This window comes from Dermacentor albipictus, chromosome 1 (genome assembly GCF_038994185.2).
Source record: "Dermacentor albipictus isolate Rhodes 1998 colony chromosome 1, USDA_Dalb.pri_finalv2, whole genome shotgun sequence".
Classification (NCBI taxonomy): Eukaryota; Metazoa; Arthropoda; class Arachnida; order Ixodida; family Ixodidae; genus Dermacentor; species Dermacentor albipictus.
In genome coordinates, this window is record NC_091821.1 from 222,862,927 (window position 1) to 222,874,809 (window position 11,883).

General features: G+C 44.9%; 1 non-coding gene across 1 annotated transcript; it reads left to right on the forward strand.

Annotated features, from left to right (window-relative positions):
* LOC135912076 (U2 spliceosomal RNA) lies at positions 1-183 on the forward strand. The gene has a single exon (XR_010567558.1). It is a non-coding gene; the product is annotated as a U2 spliceosomal RNA (small nuclear RNA).
* Positions 184-11,883: the final 11,700 nt, after the last annotated feature.

An 11,883-nucleotide genomic window follows, 5' to 3' on the forward strand; every position in this document is an offset into this window, starting at 1 on the left:
GTCGTGGCCGACGCTGGTCAAAGTGTGGTGTCTATTCTTATCAGCTTGATATCTGATACGGGTCCTGTTTAGACACAAGATATTAAACTTATTTTTGCAAATTGGCGGAGTGGTTAAAGCCTGCTTCACCTCCGCTGCGCATCGGCCCGGTATTGCACTATCTCCGAGATCGCCGCACGGTTTTTGCGCACGCAGAGCAAAAATGCACGGAACTCTAGCCATAAACAACTTCGCTGAAAAAAAAAAGAAAAAGCCACATCAATCCCACGGACGCACTACAACACAATGAAAGACCACAAAAAAATTGCGTGACTAATTTTGCTGAACCGCCAGAGAGGGCATTCCGAGGGAACCACGCTAACCGCGAGAGTCGACCTGGCGAAATCAAAGTTCTCCCTCAACTCGATTATTCGCGTCTTGGCCGCAAGCGTTGCGCAACCCTTTCTTCCTCTGCCACGACGGCCAAGTGCAGTGCACCTGCGAGACAGTTGGCCCCCCAGGGGCGTTGCCTGAGCCGGCCCGAGTGGCGCTCCTCCCGGCGCCGTCCAGCGCGCGTCGGTATGCGCGCCGCGTCGCTCGCCGCGTGCGCCGAGTGGCGCCTGTCTCGTCGGGGCGGGCCGGCGCTTGATCGTGACGGGGCGCGCGCTACCGCGCCAGCGCTCGGCGCCTCATCTATCGGCGCGTTTGCCGGCGTGAAAGCGAAACAAATTAAGTGCACACGGGATGAGCGGCCCAGTGCGCGCCAGTGAAGAGATCCGAGAAGAGCGAGGCTCTCGGAAACATTATTTCCGGCGTAAATATTTGATGGGCGATCGTTCTCCAAAGGCCCTCAATTTGGTCTAATCCGAGGCCCCGTGAAACGAATAAATGGGCTCCGGTGTTCCGATACTTGCTCCGTAATTGAAACATGATGGAAAGACCCGAAAAGCTTTAATCTGATTTGGGATCATCAACATCCATTACGCCGTTCTGGACGGATCACAGGAGAAGGAACGCTGCCAGAGCGCGTTAATGGACTCCGGCGCAGGGAGCGCCTTCTTTTCCCGCCGCGCGGCTCCCGCCCCGCGCGATCCGGGTGCCTTAAGGTGCGCGCCTGCCCGTGGCGCTCCATCTTGGACCGGGCACTTCACACGCGCTTTGCGACCGCCGCACTCTTCTTCTTCTTCGTGCATGCATGCATTGCTCTCGCGCTGTGCTCGCCCTATCTGGGGGAAGCGTGCGTCATCAGGCCGCGCGCCGCGTCCATTACGCCTGCACACTTCCTTCCGCTGCCGTATGGGCCCGCGCCTTCGGTGCAAGAACTAGACGGAAAACGAAATTATTGACCAGCGCCGGTATTACACAACGAGTCTATTTCCGCGAGGTTGTAGCGCCCTTATCAGCCGCAGCGCCGACTGGCGGCCGATCGTGGTGCCTAATAATGGTGGCACGGCGACGCTTGAAGCAGTGATGAAGCACTAGCAGAGCTGTAGTTCACTAGAACCCGAATCTAACAGGGATGGAATCGTCGTATCAACTCTCTCTCTCTCTCTCTTTATATATATATACACACTCACACACGGCGATGATCTCCATAAAATTTCTGCTCCAACAGGTGTATTGGGGTTGTAAAAATTTAGAATATACCCTAAGAATTCAAAATAAAGTATAAATTCCAAATTATGTATAAGCCCTAAAAGGGCCAATTTCTGGCTTTGACAAGTCGGTAAATTTCATTTGCATCAGATGTCGCAAAAATAACGGTTATCAATCAATCAATCAATCAATCAATCAATCAATCAATCAATCAATCAATCAATCATATTTATTTAACGTAAAAAAGAACAATTGTGAAAAGAAGTCAGTAGATACAACAATGCGCAATGTAAATACAAAAGGAAAAGGAGGAGAAGGGCAGTTTAACAATGCATGAAACTATGACAGAACAAGACAAGGCTCGGAAAGGAATGATGACAGCCAGTTATGAAAAATATCAAGGTCATGAAAATAAGCTTTATAAAGACACTGTATTCTGTGGATGGTTGCGTGTTGTTGATCTCAGGCAGGGACACGAAATGTCTATAATAATAATAATAATAATAATAATAATAATAATAATAATAATAATAATAATAATAATAATAATAATAATAATAATAATAATAATAATAATAATAATAATAATAATAATAATAATAATAATAATAATATTATTATTATTACCAACTAGCCCGAGCAACCACCCTATAGTCTATCCTCAATTTTCTTTCACCTTTCTGTCATCTTTCTAACCCCTATCCCCCATCCCCAGTGTAGGGTAGCAAACCGGAGACTCATATCTGGTTAACCTCCCTGCCTTTCCTCTTCATTCTCTCTCTCTCTCTCTCTTTTACCTTTCATCATCAGCTCGGACGCCACCTCGTCGCCGTTATCACGCGGACTGCCCACTCGGTGCAGATGTTGATGCAAAAAGAACAGGTGAGAGCAACAAATAAATTACTGAATAATCTGGTGAAATTTAAAACAAGGGAAAAACAACGCAGTATATCAAAGAACTTAGAATAACAGGCATGCAACCTTCTGTTCTCTTTTCTTTCTCTCCTTTCTTTTGCTTTCTTGAAGCTCATGATAACAAGACCACATCCGTCAAGTAGATACGACTAAGATGCACTGCCAACAGAAAGATTGAAGTATGTTTAACAGTATGAAAATCCATTTACGCTGTCTTCTTTCATATGCATGAAAAAGGTATTACGTGTGCTGTACGTACATGATAAAATGAAAGATAATGCAGGAGGTCTGCCTCTCCAACTTTTTTATAGTTGTTAGACTATTCTTACGGTGCAGTTGCACCTTTTTCAATTCAGCACTTCAAGAGACAACTTCAGATTTCGCAATCTCACTCTATGCTTTGCGAAAATTGACGCCTTCAAATAAACTGTTCTTGCCTTCCATTTACAAGCTTTCCTGCATTTCTCTTTTAACTGTAAGAAATATAGTTGGAATTAGTACAGGTGCCGTCATTATCTTCGCTGTTTACAGCACTGTCTTTCTTTAGGCACGAAGTCAAATCATGCGCACCAACTTTAATTGCAGAGCGCGGACGTCGTGCTGTGTTTTTCTTGAAAACGGGACATTTCATTGATGTTGAAAATGTTTAAGCAACTACGCCTTTGTGTCCACGACAATGGCCATTTCCGCTGGCGATTACTGCTATGTGTAACTGCACAAGGGATCGAACAAGAAGAAAGGGCGTTAACCGAGGGGCCCGATTTTTATTTATTAATTTATAAATTAATTATTAAAAATCATGAGAAGCCAACAAACAAGGACACCAAGGGAAACACAGGGTAAAGTACTTGTATACTTGCTAATTGAATTAAAGAAATGATAAATTAATTTCAATGAAAGTGGATGAAAAAACAACTTGCCGCAGGTGGCGAACGATCCCACGTCTTCGCATTGCGTGTATCATTACTTTAATTCAATTAGTAAGTACAAGTAATTTATCCTGTGTTTTCCTAGGTGTCTTTGTGTGTTGGCTTCTGATGATATGCATAAGGGATCGACGTTGGACTAACTGGTGTTGCATTTGGACGGGGAATGTGTTGTTGATCTTTTATTGTCCTCGTCTTACGCGCTGTTTCCCCGTTCAAATGTGTGACTACTCGGTAGTACGAGTAGTGGCGCCTTTCCTTGAGACTATATTATCTGTATAAGTTTCATAGTTATTCTGTCTATCACTCCAACTATAGCAACATATGGAACGTGATTCGTATTCAGTTGGAGTTTGACAGAACAGTGGTTCTTTAGCACTTTGCGTGAACGAAATGGCCGTGCTAGCCCCATCGGTCAAACTGGAAACAGCCCTTGCGCAAATGTATCGGCATTCTGACACGTCTGTTAGAATGGCGAATTGGCGCCCATGGTGGCGGGCCTGCGGTGAGCTACGTCCTCGGCCGCTGGCGCCGCCAACAACGTGCTTTCAGCCCGGCGCTCTTTGTTTTCTGGCTAGGGCGTCCTCCTCCCCCACGTCCAAGGAACAAGGAGTTAGTGGCGTCGGAGCCCGTAAAACGGCTTCCGCTCTGAGGCAGCCCTGGTTCGATCGGCCCAGCGTCGTTTAAAAGTGCCGGATTGCCACACTTTACAAAGCAGTTGGGGTCTTTTTCACGGTGAAATGGGGAGGCCATAAAACGCCGCTTAGGCGCCCGGCAGGGGAAACTGCGCTTATTTATTTACAGCAGCGTAGTGCCCGGTTCGTGAGGACGAGATCAGTTTCATTCTGCGGAGAGCCGGCTTCCCCGCACTTCCCCCTGCTGCGGGGCTGGCTGCCTCGGTCGCCGCACGCCACTCTCGGCGCCCGTCTCTGATGCGCGCTGCCCGCCTTGGCGGTCAACCGCCGCGACGCCCCACGTGGACGGCGAGGGCCAATTGCGGGCCCTCGCCGCTCCTCGCGTATACGGGCTGCTTTCGGGAAACAAGGCCGCCAACATTGTCGCTGCATTCTGCAACTATCTCTCTGTTGAACTAAGGACAGGGTCTATGTTCATTTTCTTCTACATCAAGAGTGAGGCGATGACAATATTGCCGGACCTGAACGACCGAATACTATCAAAACAGCGTTAAAAACATTCATGTAGTAGTACAGTAAATTGTTAATTAGTTAGCAGCAGTAGTAGTAAGCAGTTAATAGTGGAGCAAGAGTGCAACGCCTTTATCTACTCAAGTTGTATCGGCGATCTTTAAAAGAGGGACTCAAGTTGCCTCGAACACCCTGCATAGTTTTGCAAACGGGCGATTCTATTGCAATCTTCGACTTCGACCTATTGTCTTGTATGTACAAACAGGAGAATATGATCACCATGTAACATTCATAGTGCCAATGAAATTAAATTGAATTTTTTTAGTGAAAGTAACTTGAATTCATTTGTTCGGTTTACTAAAGTCTCTTGAAAGAAGCCATAGAACTGGGTTTTTGAGCAAGAACTATATCGATGGTGCGTAAGCGATGATGCTTGCCTCAAGCTTCACAAAAAGAACAAAAAGAATTATGCAGATCCAACGCGCATGTTGAAATTTATGTGAAGCGAAGCTTTTGTGAAGCGGTTAATTACAACTGACAGCGATGCGCACAATATTGCTTACTTTCACCCTACGCAACGAGAAATCTGATGTCATGTTTGTGTTTATCCGCCACAAACGTCACAACTTTATTCTTATTCTATTGTGGAATTGCGCTTCGGCGTGTATAAAAACCACACTTGGGGGTTCTGCGCCCAAAATGGTGGTAGCTGAAATCGCACCTCTGCGATATCAGGGAGGCGAGACCTTGACGCGCTTGAATATGGAAAATAGGGTAGCCGATCGGAGACGTCCTCTGGTTAACCTCCCTGCCTTTCCATTAGTTTTATCTCTCTCCTTCTCTTTTGTCGAGGGAAGAATGGCAATGGCAGCTGTACAGGGAAAGGCGACACGTACCTAGCTATATTTAAGGATTCTGTAGCTCTTGCGTCACAGTGGCACATACGGATTCTGGAGGATTGACCAAGAATGGGCACGCGCCTAGTGGCACATACTCAATGGATAAATATAAGAAAATGAAGTAAAAAAAAGGAATCCGATAAATATAATGCGCTATTTCATTATGAGGTGGGTGTGCTTTAGAGATAAATACCTGTGAGCCTCTGTTCATGTTTCATGTACGAATTTACTTGTTCTGCATACCAGAGGTCCGCTCACTCGCACCCCTTTGGCGGTCGGCGTACAAGGCTTACATAAGCCCCTTTGCTGGTAGGCGCATTCGTTGCATGTATAACCTATGCATATATATATATATATATATATATATATATATATATATATATATATATATATATATATCGACAAACATATCCGCTGAGATACTGACTGACGCAGCAACAGCAGCAGCGGCGGCGGCGGCGGTGGCGGCAGCGCCAAAGCAGTGATGTACGGTCTTCAGTGTACTTATTGGACATTCGTTACATTATTTTGCCACACACCTGGGGGAGCGATAAATTGTCTGTCAGTGAAGACAAACAATAAGACGCATGTTTAGGGAAAATGGGTGCACCACTAGAAGGTGTCCTAGAATTTCTCTGTCCACCTTTATTGTTTACACTTTCTTATTAACCCGGAGAATTCGCTAGTGCAGAAAGTGGGTGTCGTTCACAAGTTTGCAAAATATTGACCTCGTTTTTTGGAGTTTTGATTGCATTGATTGCAACTCCTTAGAAGAACACGCCGTCTTTTTCAGAACCTCAGAAAAAGCAAAATGCCAGTTACTTCTGAAAAATTATTTTCTGTCGAGCAAATTTGTAAATCGAAAATTAGTGAAGCGAAGCGTCATTTCTTCAGTACTTTAGACGCAAAGATTCGAAACAATGACAACATTATATGGAAGCTTGCCAAAAAAACCAGGAAAGAGAAAATTGGTATACAATGTACCACGTCTGACAATGGCACGATAACAAATGATGAATTGAAAGCCACTGCTTTCAACGATTATTTCAAGTCCGCCTTTTCCGCTAATTCAGCGATGAGCAATATCCCTTTACCGTCTTGCGCCTCAGTTCTTCAGGAAATGCCCGATATCACTTTATCAATTCATGGTATTTTTCAAATCCTTACCAGCCTAGACACAAATAAAGCGACAGGTCCTGATGGCATACCCAATCGCGTGCTGAAAGAATGTGCTAGTTCTCTTAGCAATCTTCTTCATACAATTTATATGACGTCATTATCCGAAGGAATTGTGCCGGACGAATGGAAGTTTGCTCATGTGGTTCCTGTCCATAAGAAAGGACCGAAAAATAATTTAGAACAATATCGCACAATTTCTCTCCTATGCAGCGCTTCGAAAATTATGGAACACATCGTATACAGCAACCTAATAAGGCACTTGAATTCGCAAAACTTTTTTTACACAGAACAATATGGCTTTCGCGCCGGATTTTCTTGTGACACACAGTTAACGGAATTTTCTTTTGACATAACAACTGCATTAGATCAAGGTACTAGCGTTGACTGTTTCTTTTTAGATTTCAAAAAAAAAAAAAACATTCGATCGGGTACGGCATGATTGTATAATTCACAAGCCTCAGCATTTAAAAATTCCCGCTGACCTAATGAACTGGTTAATTAACTACTTCGTAAATCGCAGACAGATAACAGTGGTAAATGGATGTTGCTCACCAGCTGTTCCAGTCACGTCCGGAGTACCGCAGGGGTCTGTTCTGGGGCCATTATTATTTCTTATTTTTATTAACGATATAGCTAAGAACATCCAGTCGAACCTACGATTGTACGCAGATGACTGCGTTGTTTACCGCTCGATAAAAAATCCAGAGGACAGCAAAATCCTTCAATAGGACCTTAATAAAATTTCGAACTGGTGTACCACTTGGTGCATGACACTAAATGAATCAAAATGCAACTACGTGTGCTTTTCTAGAAAAAAAAACTGACGTTTCCCATTCTTAAAGGCTGAATAATTCGACCATTTCGAGCGTAACAGGAGCCAAGTACCTCGGCGTTCACTTCTCAAGCGATCTTACTTGACAGGATCACATTGCAGAGATTGCCGCCAAAGGGAATAACACGCTAATGTTCTTGGCTCGAAATTTTCATCCCTGTCCTCTGGCAACCAAAAAGTTATTATACATGACATACGTAAGGCCTATTCTTGAATAAGCGTGCACGATATGGGACCCTTATCAGGACAACCTTAAGTACATCTTAGAGCGCGTGCAAAACCGAGCGGCACGCTTTATCACTGGGAGTTATCGCAGATCTAGTAGCGTCACACAAATGAAAATACGCCTAGCGCTTTCGACGTTAGCCGAACGCCGGCGTTGCTTGCGTCTCAAATTTTTTCCTAAGATCTTTTACAACAATACTGGCATTAATAAATCAAAATACACGCTTAACCCACATTACATATCCCATCGCCGTGAACACACATTAAAAGTAAGGCCAATGAAGTCAAGAACGAACTTGTTAAAGTATTCTTTTTTCCCAGAAGCCATCAATGAATGGAATGCCCGGCCTGAGGACACCGTTTCTAAAACATCCAATTCAGCCTTTTTCAATGAACTGCTTGACAAGTGATCATTTTGCCTGTTTTGATGTTTTTTTCTCTTTTTATTTTTCGCATTTGCTTGCCTACTATATGTATTTCTGAGTGTATATGTGTTCATATGTTCATGTATGCCCATGTATGTGTATATTTATGTACATATAGCCAATTTCTTCTTTTTTTCGCCTTTTTGTTTTGGGATAGTTATGCTGCCTGCACTGCATTATTCGTCACCGTGTTTTTTTTTGTTATGTAACCATAATTACAACTGTTTAACATATGTATTACTTCCCCCCCACTGTAATGCTCTCTCAGCGAATGTGGGACTGTATAATAAATAAATAAATAAATTGCAGAGGTCAGCTAGGCTATCCTGGCGAAGATGACAATGCAACACGCTGTTGACACTTTGCCCGCGCTTGTGATGTTTCTCTATTTCCTTCAAGAACCCCTTACTTTTCCTTTTTACAGCATATACCGTATTACACGTGTAAAGGCCGCGCTTTTATCTTTCAATATTTTGACGAAGTGCGGTTCTTACACGGGATCAAACGTTTTGGTCAAAATGCTGCCGGCGTAGCATTTTAGATCTATTACCCCCTGGATCCATTACATTGATCCACTGCAGCTCTCCTCATCTAGTAACAGCACGCGGAAGCACGCAGCGCGCCAAAATGCGCCGATGCGCGCGCGTGGCATCGGGGCACCGAACGCGATTGCTTCTGCGTTACATTTTTTTTATTTCAGATTTTGGGCTACCAAGTTGAGGGTGCAGTCCTTACACGAGCCTATACGGTATACTGCTCAGAGCTTCCTTGGCCATTGTAGCGAAATGGGCCGCCATTCTTCGATTGCATGCTTGGTCTCTGGCGGCGCACTGTGGATCCAGCACTCATCCCTGATGGTGGTGCGCTGGAGGAGATAATCTCCGTTAGCTGCATATATATAGTACCGCAATTATGTTCCGTATACGCATTCTCACTCAGCTCCTTGAAAGAGGAAATAAGTTGTTTCCTTGACCACTTGGCGGGCTTTTTGCTTCAATTATCAATATCATTAACAATCTGATGCGTCAAGCCACGTGGGATGTTCGGTGCGCGAAGCAAAGTCCACACCCCGGTTTTCGGGTTCGAGCTGTTGAATTTCTGGTAATGGGGCCGGCAAGGTCGAAAAGTGGGCCTGGGTGGAGCGAGGTGCGCATGTCGAGTTTGACTCGCCGCTTTAAGATGTCGACATATCTATAGCTTCGTTCTTATTCGTAGATACGCCTGTTCAACCGATAAACCGGTTTCTGCATACTGATTGTACACCCTGCGGTATATATTTGCGGCATTTTCGCATTTGGAACCCATAGACTGGGCATAGAGGAACGCCGTCCCTGACCGAGAAAAAGAACAGCGCCAACTAAGACAATCACGAGCGGGAGACTGACATAGGACAAGCACTAACTTTATCTATCTTAATTCACTGAAAAAACAGCAAATATAAGGAAAATCACAGACATGCGCACAGGGACCACAATGCATCACCTGCAAAACCGTTCAAGATATGATATTTCGCTTTTAAAGAGGGTCACAGAAGTATCACTAACATAGTATCTTCCTCTTTTCTTAATATGGAATGCTTTCAAAAGCTCACGTGCCTTTGTATCTCTGCTTCTGCCAAGAATCTTTTATCTCTCGGAAGCGTGGTTCCCACTGCTTGCAGTAGAGGCATTGTTTCCGTGGCGAATGTTCTGCCGCCCGGTGACACACAGTACAAGTTGCGCAATGTTGCGAAAGAAGCGCCCCTCCTCCTGCTTTCAGTGACTGCACATGTTCAGCTGCGCGGTCATTCACCGCATCTACCCGTTTTTCCCACATAGGTTTTCCCGCAGGTCAAAGGTATTTCGTATACCACACCGGTGCTGCACTTTACAAACTGCTTGCCATGCTTTTTGCTGCATCTGCTCCTCGTACGCGGGCGCGAGGAGCAGCTCGCGTCCGCGTGGGTACGAGGAGCGAGGGTACGAAGGCACAAGGAGCAGCTGCAGCAAAAAGCATGGCAAGCAGTTTGTAAAGTGCAAAGTGTAAATTGTAAAGTTCGTAAAGGTTTGGGAAGCATTCCATATAAAGGAAAGAGGAAAAAACTCTGTTAGTAATACTTCTGTGACCCTCTTTAAAAGCGAAATTCCATATTTTGAACGGTTTGGCAGGTGATGTACTGTGGTCCTTGTGCGCATGTCGGTGATTTTCCTTATACATATTTGCCGTTTTTTCAGTGAATAAACATAGATGAAGTTGGCGCATGTCCTGTGTCGGTCTCCCGCTCGTGATTGTCGTAGTTGGAGCTGTTCTTTTCCTAGTGCAAGTATGCACCATCTAGCCCAAATGGATGTTGTTCTGTGCCTTCCCTGACACACGCTCCCAAGTGCACAGGTCCGTATTCGAGGGCCTTGGATATAGGTATACACGGGGTACACTCTAAAAAAAATCCACGTTTATCTAAGCGTGCGTTCTCAGTTTTTTTTTTTTACACGCTAAATCCAAGCGTGATATTTCTTCACGCTTACCGATCACGCCTGCTAGTAGTGATCAGCAACCCCTCTTCACGCTTAGCAGACGTGATAGGAACCCCTGTTCCCACGCTTATTACGGAGTGACGAATTTCCATGCTTAGAGAGGGTTCCCGAGGGGGCAAGGGGGATGGAGTGAGGAGCATGCCCTTTCCCCCCTCGCCCCTTCTCTGCATGCGTTGGAAGCAACGAAGTACCGGCCCTTGTCGGATTGGGTGCTTGGGTGGCTTCTCTGTAGCGAGCTTCACTCACCAAGCTTTTCGCAGTCCTCTTCTTTAACTTCTGCTTCGACGTCGCAGACTGCGACGAACCAAGACGCTATGACAGTGGCAGCATGCCGGCAAAGTAGAAGCTGGGCCACGGCGGCTGAATTTCGATGGGGGCGAAACGCCAAAAAAAAAAAACCACCCATGTACTTAGATTTAGGTGTACGGTAAAGGTGGTCGGAACCCCAGGTGGTCGAAATTTCCGGAGTCTTCCGCTACGGCCTCATAATCAGAAAGCGGTTTTGGCACGTAAAACCCCATAATTTTTAAAGTAGAAGCTGAGTATGCTGCAGAGAGATTGCGCAAGACGCTCCCGCCGGTGACACTGAAACTAATTCACTAAGAAAGGGCTTTGCAAAGCCCTGGCAGATTTCAACAAAGCCAAGGAATGTAAACCGCAAACAAGACCCTCGGTATCTCCTTGCAAAAAAGGACGAACGCCCTCTCGACCGTACTCTGCGGCGCCGTGCGTTCGAAGATAGCAAGCCCTGTGCAGGATAGGGATATCAGTACATAATATCCCGCAATGAAATCATTATGTTATTGCACTCTTTCTCCGATTGTTGACCTAAAATACCTATGAAATTCTGTTTCACTGGCCTCTTTCTCTAAGAAAGACGAAAAAGGTATGACACACATATTTCTTCCCGGAGTAAATCATTTATTCATAATATTCATTCCCAGAAAATGTGATACTATGAAACGTTGATACTTAAAAACAAAACTTACCGAATTAAAGTGTTTTCAGATCACGTAGAAAGCGTAAGTATTTATATGAGTTCGATTTGTATGCGCAACGCAGTGAGCAAATCCATTAATCTTGTTTGCGCCCATGATATTTCTTTGCTTGCTCTTGGCTTTAAGTTGGTTGCACAAAAATTGACCATATGCCGCCGGATATGTTGCATATTACATACCATACAGGCATAGGCACATCACATAGTGCCTTTTCTAGGGATGTGCCATCACTGATCTCAATGTTTTCCTGC